The sequence below is a fragment of the Triturus cristatus genome, chromosome 3_1, assembly GCF_964204655.1.
Source record: "Triturus cristatus chromosome 3_1, aTriCri1.1, whole genome shotgun sequence".
Lineage (NCBI taxonomy): Eukaryota > Metazoa > Chordata > Amphibia > Caudata > Salamandridae > Triturus > Triturus cristatus.
Window position 1 is genome coordinate 513,570,922 of NC_140583.1, and position 18,990 is coordinate 513,589,911.

The 18,990-nt window shown below is 47.4% G+C and overlaps 1 pseudogene; it reads left to right on the top strand.

Moving 5' to 3' along the window:
* Positions 1 to 12,580: 12,580 nt before the first annotated feature.
* LOC146860511 (28S ribosomal RNA) overlaps positions 12,581 to 18,990 on the top strand; it is a 9,456-nt pseudogene continuing 3,046 nt past the window's right edge.

The following is an 18,990-nucleotide window of genomic DNA, read 5'->3' on the forward strand; positions in this document are numbered from 1 at the left end:
ATACATATGCCAAATGAGTCTGCGGGTCCCTCGACCCCCCCCCCCCCTTGTTTGAGTCACCTAGCTATTCATGTTTTGACCTCAATTATGAATACAGTAGCATTAATCACAGTGTATAGTCAATTCACTATATAACTCATTGCTAGCGACCTCAATTATGAATACAGTAGCATTAATCACAGTGTATAGTCAATTCACTATATCACTCATTGTTAGCGATTTAATGCGTTGATTCTAAACTGTTTAATCCAAGAAAGTTTGTTCTTACTTCTATTCTATACATTTCGTATGTTGTTGTTTAAATGCATGATTTGTTCACTTCGAGTATGCTTGCTCTAAACTGTTGACCCGACCTTCATTCCATGGGGTGTTATTCTATTGAAAAGAGTCAACACCTCTCAGAGCCCCTCCCATCCACTTGAATGAGCCTAGTCCACCCACTAACCGATCACGCCTCTTGCTGTTAGCGCATACGGAGCCGCGTCCATTACGTAGCCGGTCGCCTAGCAACGAGACCGGGACGCTATTGCATTTCCTCCCCTGACTCGCATGACGGTGGGACGTCATACGCCTAGCGTGTTGCCTAGCAACGAGCCCCGGAGGCTCTCACACACGCCACGTACACGCGCTCTGCCCAACTATGAAACAGACGTCCATCGACACACTCGTTGACGGAGCTGGAGTAGATAGGACGTTAGCCTGCACCCGCGGACCGGAATAATTCATTTTTCCCGGTTCCATTTTCATTGAGGTAAGCGTTGTGAACCATCAGAATGTGGCGCGATCACTCAGATGCGATTCTCACAATAGGTGAATAATCCCCTTCCAACCTCCTTTTCACAGAATCGCAGAGTGATCTTCATTATCATAAGAGACAGGACGATTGCCTGTAATCCTTCACCACACCGAACTTTTTACCATTTAGAAGACAGGAGTCGATTCCCTTCACTGGGTAAGTCGGCCGATACATCGATGTAATGTTCAAGTAAATCACAGATCTTTTAAACAATTAAGATCTTAACAACGCTTGCTTTCCCAATTAGGAAACCCACTTTGGAAGAATTCTTGCAGTACACCATTGTTACTGCATGCACACCCGCCCTCTGAATCACCACGGGCCCTAGTAGGTGAGTCCTTTACCCTACTAGCCTTGATTTATTCAGTCTTTCACCTCAATACACCTGACCATATACATTACTATTCCCCAGGCTGTCCCCATTTTCCTTGTCCTGATGAAGACCCGCATTGACTAAGACAGTAATGCCCTCCTGGGTTGAAACGTCGACATATCCCCTGGACCAACTGAAAGACTCTGTATAAAGACTTATTTATTCAGTCTACAGAACTATTCAAACAGCCGTTGTATTCTGGCCTTTTATCCAAGAAACGTCAATATCACGAAAGTCACTTTGTATATATTACGCACCTCACTACAGCACTGAGCGCCACTTTTCACTTTGTCACAAATTACAGTTTACCTTTTGTAGTGACAGCCATACAAATTGAATGTGGGGATTTATAAATGACGTAATTTATAAAACTTTTCAAATACCCCCTCTTTTGGTCTCTATGTGTGTTGCTTATGAGAATTTGTCCTTCATGAGAATTAACCTAAGATTGATTCAATGTTTTAAGAAATAGTACACACCCGACAGAACCATTGTTTGTTTTGTATATGACCGCCCAGGTTCTGAGGGATACTGGGTCACCCCATTGTTACTATAATTTGGAGGCCTGGGCTAAGCCTGAAACAGGGGCCCCTGTGGATCCTTCTGTATTCACAGACATCGGCAGGCCCCTGGAGATCCAATGTGTCTCCTTAGACATCGGACTCAACATATTTTTGTGGTGCAGGCTGCATTGGCCACCCAAAATATTGATACGTTCACTGTTTTCCCCCCAGAAAGGGAGGCCAGGAAATGGTGTAGCTGTGGCTGGCATATTTTTGCCTCCACTAGTTCAGCACTGCTTTCTCTAAATACCTCTTGTGTCTTTGGATGCTTTTCCCATGCTTTATGGGACTCCCTTCCAGAAGAGGCACAGAACGCTCCTGTTTCATTGGTACGGGACGGCCAACAAGTGGCTAAACTGATTATTTGTTGTGGTATGGACACTACTGAATCTGTAGGTAGGACAGTAGCCTTTTCAGTAGCACTCCGTTGTCATGCCTAGTAACGCATGTCGCGGTTTTCAGATGCATTTTGGCCACTTTGTTTGATATGACTTTTGATGGCGCATGCCTTTTCGGTCCACATGCTAACTGCTTTGCGCACATTTTGAGATTGGGTGCAGCAGTCTTCACCCTTCTGACTGTTTCATGGTTGTCTTGTATTAGTTTATATGGGGAAACTTTCTGTTCCAGTATGAGCCATTCATGGGTCGACTCTGTTGGACACGGTCGCTCCCTCCTGCACTGCTCTTCCCTTAAGGCTGGCTGGGTATCGTTAGCGCTGCTACTGTGCCTACTTTGACTGAAGCATTATTTAACTGCGCCTCTGCTTGCTTGAATTTACTGTATCTCGCTAGCGCTGTGAGAGTGCCTACATCGATTGAAGCTTGTTATTTTTCACAGTGCCTTGCTCCTAGAGATAGCGCTTTGTCTGTCTGCTTGACTGTCTGCGCCCCGCTACTCACCACAGATTAATTATTTAACTATTTCTCCCCAACCCGGTCGGCTATTGCCTTTGAGCCGCCATTACCTGGGTTGTTGTTGTTGTGGCCGGAGCCCGCCCCCTACACCACGCACCCGCCTCCCAGCAGCTCCTCCCTCGCCCCTCCCCATCCACTATCCTTATATGACAGATGCAATAGCGCGCAGCGTTCACGCGCAGCGATCGCGCCCCAGTCGCGCCGAAGGTGCGCCAAAGGTAAGCCCGTCTACGCCCGTCCGCGCCTGGACCGCGCCCAGCGCCATACCCCCTGGTCCTCGTAATGCCCACCCCTCCCGCATTACTTACGATGCCACCACCCTCCTAGCCCTCAACCCCGGCCGTTCCCCCAACTGCGTCCAAGCCGCCCCTGGACACACCCATGGACCCTTCTCCTGCAACTCCTGCAAGTTCGACGGCACCAAGAACAACTCCTCATCCACGAACACAAAACATATAACCGACCCCAACCATCTAAAATGCATCCTACTCAACACCCAATCGGTCCACAGGCACGCCATTGACCTCTGGAATCTACTAGACACTATCTCTCCGGACGTCGCCTTCCTAACAGAAACATGGATGAATGCCTCTTCAGCCCCAGACATCACCATTGCCATCCCGGAAGGCTATAAGATCATTCGCAAGGACCGTACCGGCCACACAGGAGGAGGCATCGCTATCGCCCATAAGAAATCCATCCGCATCTCAACCAGCTCAGACGTCAATCTCGCCAACTCTGAACACCTTCACTTCCAGATCCACACCGACCCCAAGACCACGCTCAGAGGCACCCTCCTTTACAGACCACCAGGACCCCGCGCACAATTTAGTGAAGACATCACGGACTTCATCACTCCACACGCGCTCCCCTCCGAGGAGTACATCCTTTTGGGAGACCTCAACTTTCACCTTGAAAAGAACAACGACCGCAACACCACCACCCTTTTGGACAACCTCACCAACCTCGGACTTAAACAACTTGTCACTACCCCCACCCACATCGCAGGTCACACACTCGACCCTATCTTCACCTCCAGCAAACATGTCTCCTTCAGCCACACCACAGCTCTCCTTTGGACTGACCACAGCTGCGTTCACTTTACCTACAACAAGCCCACATCCAACATCCACCCCCAACCCACTCTGCAAAGAAACTGGAACAAAATCACCATCGACCAGATCTCCTCATCGCTTCTGCAAAACCCCCCAGCCCACTCCTCAAACCCAGACCAAGCAGCCACCAACCTCACCCAATGGTTATCCAACAGCGCCGACATCCTAGCACCACTGAAAAAACGACAAATCAAACTAGGCAGCAAGAAGGCCTCCTGGTTCAACGATGATCTTCAGAAATCCAAGAAACTCTGTCGCTCCCTTGAGAAGGCCTGGAAAAAAGACCCAACCACCAGCACCAAGGACGCCTTCAAAAACGCCACCCGCATACACCACCAACTGATCCGGAATGCCAAGAAAGCCGCTTTCAAGAACCGACTAGATAACAACGCCCACAACAGCAAGGAATTATTCAACATCGTCAAGGAATTTACCAACCCCTCGGCCAACTCCAACGACATCACCCCCTCTCAAGCCCTCTGCGACTCCCTAGCCTCATTCTTCCACAACAAAATTGCAGACATCCACAACAGCTTCGACAACCGACCCAGAGACCAACCCACCCAACCCCCTGCAGGACCCCCACCCCCCCCCGAATAGCCTCAATGACTGGAAGCCAATCTCCAATGAGGACACCATCCGTCTTATGAACTCTATCCACTCAGGATCCCCCACAGACCCATGCCCTCACCACATCTTCAACAAAGCAGACTCCGTCATAGCACCACACCTCCGAGACGTCATCAACTGCTCCCTCAAATCCGGCACCTTCCCGGAAAGCTGGAAACATGCCGAACTCAGCGCCCTTCTGAAGAAACCCACAACTGACCCCACCGAACTCAAAAACTACCGCCCCATCTCGCTCCTCCCATTCCCGGCCAAAGTCATCGAGAAAGCGGTCAACAACCAGCTCGCCGCCTTCCTCGAAACCAACAAATCCCTCGACTCCTCACAATCCAGCTTCCGAGCCAAGCACAGCACTGAAACCGCCCTCATCGCCGCAACAGACGACATTCGAACTCTACTGGACAATGGAGACACAGTCGCCCTCATCCTCCTCGACCTCTCCGCAGCCTTCGACACGGTCTGTCATAGCACCCTTTTACAACGCCTCAGAAACGTCGGGATCCAAGGAAAAGCACTGGAATGGATCACCTCGTTCCTCACCGGAAGAACCCAGAGAGTCCGCCTTCCACCATTCAAGTCAGAGGCCACTGAAGTCATCTGCGGCGTACCACAAGGATCTTCACTCAGCCCCACCCTCTTCAACGTATACATGAGCCCCCTCGCGGTCATCGCACGCCAACATAACCTCAACATCATCTCCTACGCCGACGACACTCAACTGATCTTATCACTCACCAGAGACCCTAACACCGCCAAAACCAACCTGCATGAAGGAATGAAAGAAGTAGCCGAATGGATGAAACACAGCCGTCTGAAACTGAACTCAGACAAAACAGAAATCCTCATCCTAGGCACCTCCCCCTCCGCCTGGGATGACTCTTGGTGGCCAGAGGCCCTTGGAAAAGCACCCATCCCGACAGACCACGCACGGAACCTGGGCGTCATCCTGGATTCCTCACTCTCGATGAACAGACAAGTCAACGCCGTTTCTTCATCTTGCTTCAACATTCTTCGCATGCTCAAAAAAACATTTCGCTGGATCCCCACCGAAACTAGAAAAACAGTCACCCACGCTCTGGTCACGAGCCGACTGGACTACGGAAACACACTTTACGCCGGTACCACCGCAAAACTCCAGAAAAAACTCCAACGCATCCAGAACGCTTCAGCTAGGCTGCGCGTAAAGAACACATCTCTGGTCACCTGAAAAGCCTCCACTGGCTCCCCGTCAATAAGAGGATTACTTTCCGCCTCCTAACCCACGCACACAAAGCACTCTACGAAATCGGACCCGAATGCCTCAACACACGACTGTCCTTCTACACCCCCCCCCCCCCGCCAGCTACGATCCTCCAACCAGGCCCTTGCCACTGTACCTCGCATCAACAAAACCACCATGGGAGGTAGATCCTTCTCCTACCTGGCAGCTAAAACCTGGAACTCACTTCCACTCACCTTCGCCTTACTCAGAACCACCTAGCATTCAGAAAGCAACTTAAAACGTGGATATTTGACAAGTAAGTCCCCACCCTTCTTCAAGCGCCTTGAGACCCTCTGGGTATGTAGCGCGCTATATAAATTTATTGACTTGACTTGACTTGACTTGACACCCATTGTCTTTCCCTTTCAATCTTTCCTTTAAAAGGTGATGCCCGGTGTGCTATTTCTGCTTGCTGTAGGTACTTTTGTCAGAGACATGTTAAGTTTCCAGTAATCTGGGACATATGTTTTTTTGTAAATTTGTATACACCTGTACTAATGTATTCTTTTGCTGCAGCTGGGTTTCTACCTAAGTACGTTTTCTAATATGAGTACCTTGTCTGAGTTGTGCGGATGCAATGTGTTCTTATTCCCTGTCCTGCAGGGATCATCCTTATTATGCTTTTTGGGCACTTGAGGGTTTTTCCTCTGTATACTTAAGTTCTCTTGTAGGGACTTCAATCTGTGTTTGAACATGGAGTGTTAGTGGTTACGCTACGCACCAGTGATATGTTAATTTCATTTCTTCTTCTGCACCCTTCATGTCGGTTATTTTCCTAGCTATGGGGTGTTCTTAAACTGATCACTATCTTCTTTCCATATAGGACGAATTGGAGAGAGTGGAAGATTCCGTGGCTGAACAGGATTTAACTTGGACCTGGACTTTTTATGGTGGTTTACGTTTTGTAGGATTTTCTGACAAAGCTCTTTCTAGTTCCTTCCTAGGCTATGAGTGGTGAAGGTCTGTTTAATGCCATGTTTCGGATTTCACCTCTGTTTCGAGATGTCCCTGTTCTGGTGCCACTTTCCCTGTCACCTTTTCTCTTTCCGTTGCTTGAGAAGTTGTATTTCTTCTCATATCGGGAATGCTTTATATTTCTTGCTTTCCATAGATATTGGTAAATTACCAATACTATTTGCAATATGAGCATTTTCTTACTGTCTGGTTTTTCTTAGATGTTGGCATCTTTTTGCTAATTGTTGATGGTTTGGTGGCTAACCTTCATCTAAGATTTCCTTCTGGAATGTGTTACTTTAACGTTATAGTTCCTGTCTTCTGAGGAAGAAAAAGGAGGTCTTTCTTACAATCTTTTCCCTGGAGCTTTTTCCCGTCCTCATAGGTTGTGAAAGGGATTTGGTCCCTCAAAGTCTGTTAAACCTTATTTTACCTTAATTGTGATTTTCATCTGTAGGACTAATTTTTCTTCTCCTCCTTCTCTTTTTCCTTTTCTTTTCTCCTTTTCTTTTTTCCTTTTCTTTTTCCTTTTCTTTTTTCTTTTTCTTCCTTAGAGGATGAGATGGGTATTCCCTTTTTTTAGTAAAGAGTACATTGTGTGCCAGTTTGGGACGTTACTTTCTGGCCGTACTCTTTGTGATGGCTCTATCACTGCCATCCACCTTTCCATTTCATGGGACATCCTCCCTTTATGATGGTCATGCTTTATCTCTTATCAAGAATGTTAGTCGAGTTTGGCTACCTGAAATCAGTGGTTGGTTAGGACCTTTTGTATGTTGGCCGTTATTTCAACTGTTGCCGAATAGAACTTGCTGATGGTCTTATTCCCCTTTTATGGCAGAAGTTATTACAGCTGCTGTTTTCTTTTATTCTTTTTGGATACCCACCTCTTGGTAGCTTTGTCAGGTTGTCAAGTTCACTTACACGCAATTGTCACTGTTGTTCTGGAATAAGTGATGTTCTTCACACTCCCTCACTACTCTTACATGGTATTATGATTGCTGGTTATGCAGCTGTTGATAATATCTGTGTATTTATAGTTTTCACTTTGTGCATTCTTGGTATATTACCATTATTGTTGGGAGCTATATTTACCTTTCAATGGATACCTCTTTTATTCAGAGGTTTCTTGTTCCTACACTGTTTTGTCTTGCAGCCTGTCAAGGGACACTGAGGGTTTGTTTCCCGATGGGACGATGACACTTGTGGTATCTGGATGATCTGGTGTGTAGGAGGGCATATTTCTATATTTGTATGTATATTGATGATGTATATACAGTTATGTTATACATATGTCTATAAGGAGTGCATGTCTGCTTTTATTGCTGCACTCCTTTTTGTGACTCTAGATCCATATTGAACTGGTTGTTGCTATATACATTTCCACTCTCTTAATCTAGGGGCTCCTGCATTACGTAGTCCCGGAGGTGGTTTTCTCTCTGCGAGGGATTTCTCTGTCTGAGAGTGATTTCTTCCATCTGTCGTAGTGCCATTTTTGCAATGCTTTTGTTTGGCATTTTAGAGGTTCTGCACCCTTACACTCTTTCTCTCTCTCTCTTCATGTGGGTGTGTTCTGAGAATCCTCTTCTGCTGTGATCTCGGGGAAGGGTTAGATTCTACAACTAAGTGCTATTGATTTAATGCAGAGGTATGGGTTGATGTCCTTGCCCCTGAGTTTTATCCACTTGTGAAGGATTACAGTTAGATCACGTTCTCAGTTCCACATCATAGAACTAATGCTCTAATTTGGGACACTGATTGATGTATTTGGCTTCCTAGCCTTGTACAGTCATGAGTTGATTACCTTTGACAGGGATACATAGTATTATTTTTATGAAGTGTTTTTTGTGGGTAATGTTGTCCGCATGTTTCTCATGAGGACTTCCCACAATTCTTCTGGTGGAGCATCTTATTTGCTTTACCTGTGATTCTATGGTCCAGTTCGCAGACCCGCCTCCAAGTATGGCATTGCTTGGGTATCTAATTCTGAGATAAGGAATCTTCAGCTAGATGTCTTTATCAGATAAAAAAGTTACTTACCTTTGGTAGCGCCTTATCTGGTAGAGACAGGATCTATCCGCAGATACCTTGAGCCAACCCTCTCTGTGAACTGTTGGTCCTGTTACCTACAAGATCCCTTTCTTGGCATTTCTAATTGTTCTTATCGGGATCTTACTTTTTTTAACAGAAATGTTATTTATTTTTGGCACACTGTTTCCATGTGCAGTTTCTAAAAGTGGCTTCGTGTTGAGAGTGCGAAAGGTAGTCACAGAAGAAACAGATGTCAGAGTGTTGGAAGAGGGCTTATATGGACTTCGTTGACATCATTTCTGGAGGACGTCACTAATGAGTCACTCAACGCCCACTACCGATGCGCAGAGGTACTGCTGTACAAAAATGTCAGAATCCAGTCTGGCGCCTGGGGAGAATTCTATGATAAGGAATCGGCAGCTAGATTCCTTCTTTACCAGATAAGGTGTTATTAAAGGTAAGTAACTTAAGGTAAGTAACTTATTTTTTTAGGTTGTCATCAGTGAGCAAATGATCAATGGGTAGAGTCAAATGTTGCTTGAGTTATGTTAAGGGACGTGGTGAAGATTTGAATGATTTCATTTCGGAGGTTTGACATGCATGTAATGCAATCAAGTTTGTGAGGCTTCACTTTTCCCAGAAAATACAGCTAAATGATCTTAGCTAGGATATAATATACCTTCATTTCCATCATATTACTACATGAGAAAGATTAAACATGGCTGACCGGCACCTTCACTTCCATTTAATGATCTGCTGCCCTTGGTTACCATGCTGAAATGCACTAGAACGGTAGCAATCATGAGATTGAAGAGGCAAGTGACCAGCTGGAATCTGTAAGAAATTGTGTTACTGGTTGAGGGCGCCCTACTCAAGTAGTAACCACAATGATTGTCAGGGTGAAAACACAAGCAAACACTAAATTAACCTGTGGTGAACCCTTGGTAGTTTGGCAAAGAGAAGTCAGGCTTAACTCAGAGACAGCATGTAAAGTGTTTGTGCAGCACTTCATACATTAACACAGTGAAAACACACCACAAAAATGTACCCATGCCCAATTAGAAAATGAGAATACATTTTCATAAATAAAACAAGACCAAAACGACAAAACATCAATCAGTAGGACCAGCAATATGCCATTTTAAAGATTTAACTGAAAATAGCGCCAAAAAGCACAAAGCGCCAACTGTAAATATTTGTTGTGTCAGACCGGAACAAAGTCACAAGTTCAGGCCAACCGTGATGAAGTGTGGGCCGGCTAAAGAAACCCTTTTAGTCACGCAGTACCTGGTTGCAGAGCATCAAGGATGCATGGTGCAGATGAGGCGATGTGTCGGTTCTGGGGAGCTGCAAGGCTGCGATCCGAGTTCCTACATCATCATCGAGGAGGCTGTCAACTAGGGCTGGGCAGAATTGGCGTAAGGCCTCTACACAGAATTATGGAAAAAATGTGTGGAGAACGAGCGCACGTCCTGTGGGTATGTGGCCCGGGACAGGAGTCCTTCGTGCCTGGGCAGGCTCCCCGATCTCCCCGGCCAGGCTGGGTTGAGAAGCAGGGACCGGCCACAGGGCCTGGGTTTCGGTCAGGGCCTAGGGTGTGGCAGCCCCCGTCTGCGGCCTGCCAAGTGTCCATCTGCCCGGGACAAGGGTCCCTGGTGCAGGGCCCCGGAGACCTCCAAGGGCAGGCGGGAGCCCTACCGCTATGGCTCGGCTCGGAGTGGGCAGATGGGCGTCCTTTCGGTCCTGGCCATCTGGTCGCACCTTTCCCCTCGGCCATCTGGTTGCACGCAATGCTTTTCAATGGGGTGACCAGATGGCCGGGCCCCCCTGGGAGTCCCGATGAGGGCTCATTTACCTTCCGGATCCCAGCCGGGGCTCCAGGAGGTCGGGCATGTTTGCGCCCAGGGTCCCCTGAGTCCCGCCGTGCGCACGGGTTCCCAGAAAGAGGGGTAGCTTTCCTCCGGATTAGTAGGGGCAGGGTATGCAGGAACACCCCTCCCGGGCTGGCGGTTCTCTGCTGGGGACCAGATGAGCTATGCCTGGACAACTCCTCCCCCCCATCCAGCGTGGCAGGGTGCCCGGGATGGGGTCCCGCAGTCCCGGGGAGGCTTCTCCTGCGCCCCTGGCCCTGGGAGCCCCGTCTGGGTCCAGGAGCCCCGCCGGGCCCTGGGTCGGGTGCTCCGGCCCTGGGCCCTGTCCCCCAGCCTGCTGCTCTGCCAAAGGAACGGGATGGGGTTCTGTTGTGCCCAGGGAGCCTCCCCTTGCTTGGTTGGGTTCAGGAGCTCCGGCTGGGGCCCCGGAGGGCCCTGGGGAGGGCGGCCTCCCCACCCCGGGCTCTGTCCTCGGTCCTGCTGCGTGGCAGGTTGCGGGGGATGGTGTCCAGCAGCCCCGGGGAGGCTTCCCTTGTGCATCTGGGCCTGGTAGCCCCGGCTGCGTCCAGGGGCCCCACAACGCCCCGGGTGCTCTGGCCCAGGGCCCCATCTCCCGGCCTGCCACTCTCTGCCAAAGGCCCGGGACGGGGTTCCGTTGTGCCCGAGGAGCCTCGCCTTGCTTGGCTGGGTTCAGGAGCTCCGGCCAGGTCCCCTGAGGGCCCTGGGGAGGGCGGCCTCCCCACCCCGGGCTCTGTCCTCGGTCCTGCTGCGTGGCAGGTTGCGGGGGATGGTGTCCAGCAGCCCCGGGGAGGCTTCCCTTGTGCATCTGGGCCTGGGAGCCCCTGCTGCGTCCAGGGGCCCCACAACGCCCCGGGTGCTCTGGCCCAGGGCCCCATCTCCCGGCCTGCCACTCTCTGCCAAACGCCCAGGACAGGGTTCTGTTGTGCCCGAGGAGCCTCCCCTTGCTTGACTGGGTTCAGGAGCTCCAGCCAGGTCCCCTGAGGGCCCCTGGGAGGGCAGCTTCCGCACCCCGGGCTCCGTCCTCGGGCCTGCCGCATGGCAGGTTGCCCGAGATGGGGTCTGGTGGGCCCAGGGAGGCTTCCTCTGGACCTCTGAGCCTGGGAGCCCTGGCTGGGTCCAGGGGCCCCGCCGAGCCCTGGGTCAGGTGCTCCGGCCCGGTGCCCTGTCCCTCGGCCTGCCGCTCTGCCAAAGGCCCTGGACGGGGTTCTGTTGTGCCCGGGGATCCTCTCCTTGCTTGGCTGGGTTCAGGAGTTCCGGCCGGTCCCCTGAGGGCCCTGGGGAGGGCGGCCTCCGCACCCCGGGCTCCATCCTCGTTCCTGCCACATGGCAGGTTACCCGGGACGGGGTCCGGCGGGCCCGGGGAGGCTTCCCCTGCATCTCTGGACCTGGGAGCCCCGGATGGGTCCAGGGGCCCCACCGGGCCCCAGGTCAGGTGCTCTGGCCCTAGGCCCTGTCCCCCGGCCTGCCGCCCTGCCAAAGGCCCAGGACGGGGTTCTGTTGTGCCCGGGGAGCCTCCCCTTGCATGGCTGGGTTCAGGAGCTCCGGCCAGGTCCCCTGAGAGCCCTGTGGAGGGTGGCCTCCCCACCCCGGGCTCTGTCCTCAGTCCTGCCGTGTGGGAGGGTGCCAGGGATGGGGTCCGGCGGGCCCAGGGAGGCATCCCCTTCGCCTCTGGGCCTGGGGGCCCTGGCTCGTGTAAGTACACACGGTCGGTACAGTGAAACTGAGAACGGCTCATTAAATCAGCCGGAGGTATGCCGCTGGCATGCCTGGCCCCCGAGAAGGGGCCAGGCGACCAATCCGCCCCAGGCCTGTCCCAGGGCGCCTGGCTGCATGCCGCGCGTGGCTGTCTGTGGTGTCCCACCGGCTGTCCGCGTGCATGTGCCTCGGGCGCCCACCTCTGCGGCCAGCTTCCCAGGGAGGGCTAACCCCCTCCAGATCCGATCCGGGGAAAGAGGGCGTGTGCACTGCCTGGACACCAGGCCCCTGCTCTGGCAGGGGCCTGGCCTCCCCCGGCGGCTTCCCCTGACGCTCCGGTGTTTTTCTTCCGACTACGACCTCAGATCAGACGTCGCGACCCGCTGAATTTAAGCATATTACTAAGCAGAGGAATAGAAACTAGCCAGGATTCCCCCAGTAACGATGAGTGAAGAGGGAAGAGCCCAGCGCTGAATCCCCGCCTGGCGGCCAGCACGGGAGATGTGACGTACAGAAGACCGACTCCCCGGTGTCACTCAGGGGTCACAAGTCCTTCTGATCGAGGCTCACCCCGCGGACGGTGTTAGGCCGGTAGCGGCCCCCGGCACACCGGGATCGGGTCTTCTCGGAGTCGGGTTGCTTGGGAATGCAGCCCAAAGCTGGTGGTAAACTAATACGGGTGCAAGACCGATAGCCAACAAGTACCGTAAGGGAAAGTTGAAAAGAACTCTGAAGAGAGAGAGTTCAAGAGGGCGTGACCCCATCGAGAGGTAAACGGGTGGGGTACGTGCAGTCCGCCTGGAGGATTCAACACCAAAAAACAGAACAAAAGCCAATGCTGCATTTAATTCACCTATACTTTAGATGGTGGACTGAGTGAAACAGTAACACTAACAACCACTTTTTCCGTTGGATTTAATCCAGAAAATATTTTACATTTTATGCATTTTCAATTATTGAAGCATATTCATTATAGAAACAGAGAAAATAAACAACATTGCCACAACAATGACGACATTTTGACTAAATTTTATGCAATGTACGGGGATTCTCATCAGGACCAACACTTTGCTGAAACAAAACAGAGAAAATGTTTTACTAAAGTGACCCCACTGTATTGTGTTTGTGGCTGCATGCCCCGTACATAGAGAGATTCGAAACGCGTAGACCTTTCCGCCTTTGGCCAATCTTTTCTAAATAATACAGTGTGGTGATTTACAACTATGCTAAGTTTTGTCTACTGATGGCCTGTTTGTTTATTGATTGTTTATCATTGTTTTAGCATGCATATTGTCTAGTGAGGATGGTTGAGTAGTATGACTGAGACGTTTATATGGTTGAGTGTAGTTTATATGTATTGGTGTTGAATTGCATAAAATTTAGTCAAAATGTCGTCATTGTTGTGGTAATGTTGTTTATTTTCTCTGTTTCTATAATGAATATGCTTCAATAATTGAAAATGCATAAAATGTAAAATATTTTCTGGATTAAATCCAACGGAAAAAGTGGTTGTTTGTGTTACTGTTTCACTCAGTCCACCATCTAAAGTATAGGTGAATTAAATGCAGCATTGGCTTTTGTTCTGTTTTTTGATGATATTTGGTTTGGCCTTGCTGCCAATTGAGCCAGAACCCTATTTGGTTTTCTAGGTTGTCTAGCGGGTGCATACCCGCGAGGTTTGTTGTGAGGTGAAATTGTATCCTTCTAGTTGTAGTCTTTGATGGGGAGCGGCCGTTTGGCGCGGGCTCACCTTTCAAATATCAAGTGGCAGTTTGTCTTTGTATTGTTGTCAATAAAGGGAGTGAGTTTGTGGCAGTGTTTTGTTTTGTTCGCTTAAATTATGACAGATCATGACACCTTTGCATATAGTGAAGAACACATTTTGAAATTATTAAATGATCCACCATTGTTTGCGTCGACTGCATTGAGCTCTACAGCCAAAATTAATAATGAATCCGACAGACTTATAAGACTCAAGAAAAAACAAATCAGGACGGATTTACACGGCCATTTTCTAATAGAACATTTGAGAGCCGGAACAATTCCAGGAGGCCTTCAGATTCGCAATGTACCGGTTATATTCACAGACGACCCAATCTATAAAAAAGGATACAGCCTAATTGAAACCAAATGCAGTAGAGACCTAATGGTTCTCACAGTAGAGACGGCTCAAAGATTGTCCAAACAGCAATTAGAGGAAATTGCCAACTTGGAAAGTGAGATCAAATCCAATCAACTTATTACGGACGCAAAGGCTCTTTTAGAGAAAGTAGAAAAAGAAATCTTAGAGTTTAAGGATTATTCGATCAATCAAAAAAGCAACAAATTCGAAAAGGATAAAAAGAATTTTTCATTGGATAAAGCCTATCCTCATTTGCAGATTGATTTCTACTCAAGACCAGAATCACGAAAATTCCTGCCCGACTACCAAGGCAGGTCAAGAAATAACTTTATCACATTTTCGGAAACATCATCCTCATCGAGTGGAAGTGACATAGACAACTCTAATAGTCGTCCGGACTTCAATAGAAGAGGCAATTTCCAACAAAACTTCCAACAGCAACCGCCTTTTTTAGGGAGAGGCCAACGGAAACCTCGAGGGAGATCCAGCTATACAAACCAGCCATGGGAAATGTCAACAAGGCGCCACAATTACAAGAACTGAACATATCACCAATCTTTAATCTATCAGACAAAGTCTTAACAGACGCAGAGTCTAGTGTACTGGAAAAAGGTTTATCCTTCGTGCCAACTAAAGCTACCAACTTCGTCCAACTTAAGACAGAATTCATTGAGTTCTGCCGCAAAATTCGGTTAAAAACGTTATTTTCGGAGAACCCCACAAGAGACACTATAGAGACAACAGGATTAAAGAAAAAATCAAGATTCTGTCCTCCATCTACCAAAGTCCCTAAAGAGGTTATAATTTTTGAAAAAGTGATTCTTTCAGCAATAGCTGAAGCAGAAAAACAAAAAAAAGAAATATATAAAACCTAACATCACCAATGTTCAGAAAGAGGCCCTACTTGACCTGAAACATGATTCATCGATAATAATAAAACAAGCCGACAAAGGCGGTTTGATTGTCATATGGGCAATTGAACGTTACACAACAGAAGTCAATAGACAACTCTCAAATGAACTTTGCTACAAGAAGATATCAAAAGATCCTACAGGTGAATTACAAGGCAAACTCTTTCATATGCTCCAAAGAGGATTTGACCAAGGATTTCTGGGCAAAAAAGAATACGAATATTTGAAAAATACACATCCTCGAACCCCAATTTTTTACGTACTACCAAAAGTACATAAAGATCAACACCATCCGCCGGGGAGACCAATAGTCTCCGGGTGTGAATCACTAACAGAACCTATCTCAACATTCGTGGACTTTTTCTAAAAACTATTTATGAGTGAGGTCAAATCTTATCTAAAAGACAGCACCGATTTTTTAAATAAACTGGAGACAATGGATTTTGATGAAAACACGCACTTTCTAGTGACGTTAGATGTCACATCACTTTACACGGAGATACCGCAGGATGAAGGGCTAGCGGTGATTCAAACATTTTTGGACAGTAGACCCAAACCTGAGAAAATTCCTACCCAATTCATTATGGAATTAGCAACCTTTGCCTTAAAAAACAACTACTTCTGTTTCAAAGATGATTTTTTCTATCAAGTCAAAGGTGTGGCTATGGGTTGTCCCTTTTCCCCGGAACTAGCAGTTCTCTATATGTCCAAGTATGAAGACCGTTTTGTTCATAATAACAACCCCTTTGCAGATTTTATTGGCAGTTGGGTCTGGTACATCGACGATGTTTTTATGAATTGGACCGGAGAAGAAGATAAGCTACAAGCATTCTTCAATTGGCTTAACAATAGAACACCTGATATTCAATTCAGCATGAATTACTCTAAATCTAAAATGGCATTCCTGGATGTTGAGGTGTACCCTACAGATGGACGCCTAATGACTACATTATATAGGAAGGAAACGGACAGAAATAAAGCCTTGCATTATTCAAGCAATCACCCACGCAGTCTAAGAGAAAACTTGCCTTATGGGCAATTTTTGCGCATTCGACGAAATTGTTCATTTAAAGATGAATATTTTCTCCATGCGGAAAAACTAAAGGTTAACTTATTGGCTAGAGGATAGCCCAAAAAAACTTTTGAAAAAAGCTATCAAACGAGCCTGGTGGACACCACGAGAAGCTTTACTTGAAAGACGCGACAAACCGAAAAATGAGAGAATTGTATGCGTCTCTACATTTGGTCCAACATCCAATTGGTTTAAAAAGATCATTAATCAAAATTGGCACCTGGTAAAGAATTTGGACAAAACATTAAACGTAATTCCCTTATTTGCCTTTAAGAAGGATAAAAGTATTGCCAATCAGATAGAGCGAGCAGCACTACCCAGAATAAAAGGCCCTGATATAAGAAATCTGTTGAGCCTTCCGCCAATACAGGGACACCATAAGTGCGGCACATGTGTCTGTTGTGACTCAACTATTGAAGGAAACCTATTCTCTCACAACGGTATACATTGGAAACATGAGACCTTCTCTAACTGTAAATCGAAATTTGTAGTTTATGGCATCTGTTGTCCATGTAATAAACTGTACATTGGAAAGACCAACCAGGAGGTAAGGAATCGAATTCAGCAACATAAATCAAGAATTCGCAAAAATGTGCAAAATGCCCCGTTGGTCAATCATTGGCACTCGAAGAACCACACAGAAAAGGAATTAAAATGGACAGTCATCTCCAAAGTGGAACAAGATCAGCGAGGTGGCGACTTGTATGTTAAATTACTCAAAAGAGAAGCCATGCTCATTATCAAATTTAATACGTCCACTAATGGATTAAATGAACTTTCTGAGATCTACAACCTAGGATCCAGCAAATCTGTTGCATATACAAATTGAACTGATAAAGTTTGTTTCATTTCTAGCTTCAGTGCTTTCAAAAAACGCAATGAAACACCTTGTGAAAACTACAATTCCCATCAGATTCGTAGTCTAGCCGCCTGTGAACTCCTTATCTCTTGCAGATTGCATTACCATGCAGCGTGGCCATCCAAGGAAAAAGTCTCGAGTATTCACGCTCTCTTTGAATTGAATCGTCAAAATTCGTCCTTTTCCAAACTTTTGTGCCTTAAAAACAAAAAATAAAAAAAGAAACGCACTGAAACATCTTGTAAAACTACAATTCCCATGAGACTTGTAGTCCAATCGTTTGCGCACGTCAGAACGCTTAAATGATTGCTGGGAAGGGTCTCTTACAGCTCGCACCAATATGGAGGCTGGCCACCTAAGCAAAGAGACTTGAGCATTCACGCTCTTTGAGGTAAGACTTTTGTTGCCTCCTTGATGGCCCCGCAATATATTAATCAACACGTAGGCACACATTGATCGGTTTGTGCCGCTCGTTTCCCCAGATTGAATCACGCCGAGATTTGTTCTCCACGTCAGTCAGAGACCCCTTTGGTCGCCCCTTTGGAGCATCCATTGTTGTATGAAGCACAGCGAAGAAAGGAGTTCTTTAGACCCTTCATGCTTACGCTCTTCGAGGTAAGACTAAAAATGCCTCCGTAAAAACTAAGCATTACAGTACGCACCATGAAAGGACATACTGACAGATAGCATCGTTCGTTTTTTAGATTGAACGCACGTCGAGATTTGTTTTCAACTGAAGTAAGACTGGCTATTTACCAAGCGTTTGTTGCCGTTTGAAACACAAGTGAGGAGAGAAGACTTTCTGATTTTCCACGTTCTCTCGTATACCACAGCCTTACAAGTAAGATGGGCTAGTTTTATATATGGTCTGTTCTCCTTCTTTCTTTGTCATAGAGACACGAAGAGGTGACAAAATGTTGGTTCTTTTATTCATTTAGGCTACGGGTTGAAGTAGTAACAACTTTGAAAACTTCGGCTTTTAGTATAAGGTAAGAACTTAGCTAAACACATGCAGCCACAAACACAATAGAGTGGGGTCACTTTAGTAAAACATTTTCTCTGTTTTGTTTCAGCAAAGTGTTGGTCCTGATGAGAATCCCCGTACATAGAGGGATTCGAAACGCGTAGACCTTTCCGCCTTTGGCCAATCTTTTCTAAATAATACAGTGTAGTGATTTACAACTATGCTAAGTTTTGTCTACTGATGGCCTGTTTGTTTATTGATTGTTTATTATTGTTTCAACATGCATATTGTCTAGTGAGGATGGTTGAGTAGTATGACTGAGACGTTTATATGGTTGAGTGTAGTTTATATGTATTGGTGTTGAATTGCATAAAATTTAGTCAAAATGTCGTCATTGTTGTGGTAATGTTGTTTATTTTCTCTGTTTCTATAATGAATATGCTTCAATAATTGAAAATGCATAAAATGTAAAATATTTTCTGGATTAAATCCAACGGAAAAAGTGGTTTTTAGTGTTACTGTTTCACTCAGTCCACCATCTAAAGTATAGGTGAATTAAATGCAGCATTGGCTTTTGTTCTGTTTTTTGATGATATTTGGTTTGGCCTTGCTGCCAATTGAGCCAGAACCCTATTTGGTTTTCTATGGAGGATTCAACACGTCGGGAAGGTCGGTGGACCAGGACTTCTGGACCCCCTCCGCGGGACCGGCGTCCGGGCCCTACCCGGCCCCCGCAGGGCGCATTTCCTCCACGGTGGTGTGCTGCGACTGGCTCCGGGTTAGCTGGGAAGGCTTCGGGGTGGCAGGTGGCCCTCCGCTCCGGCGGAGGGTGTTACAG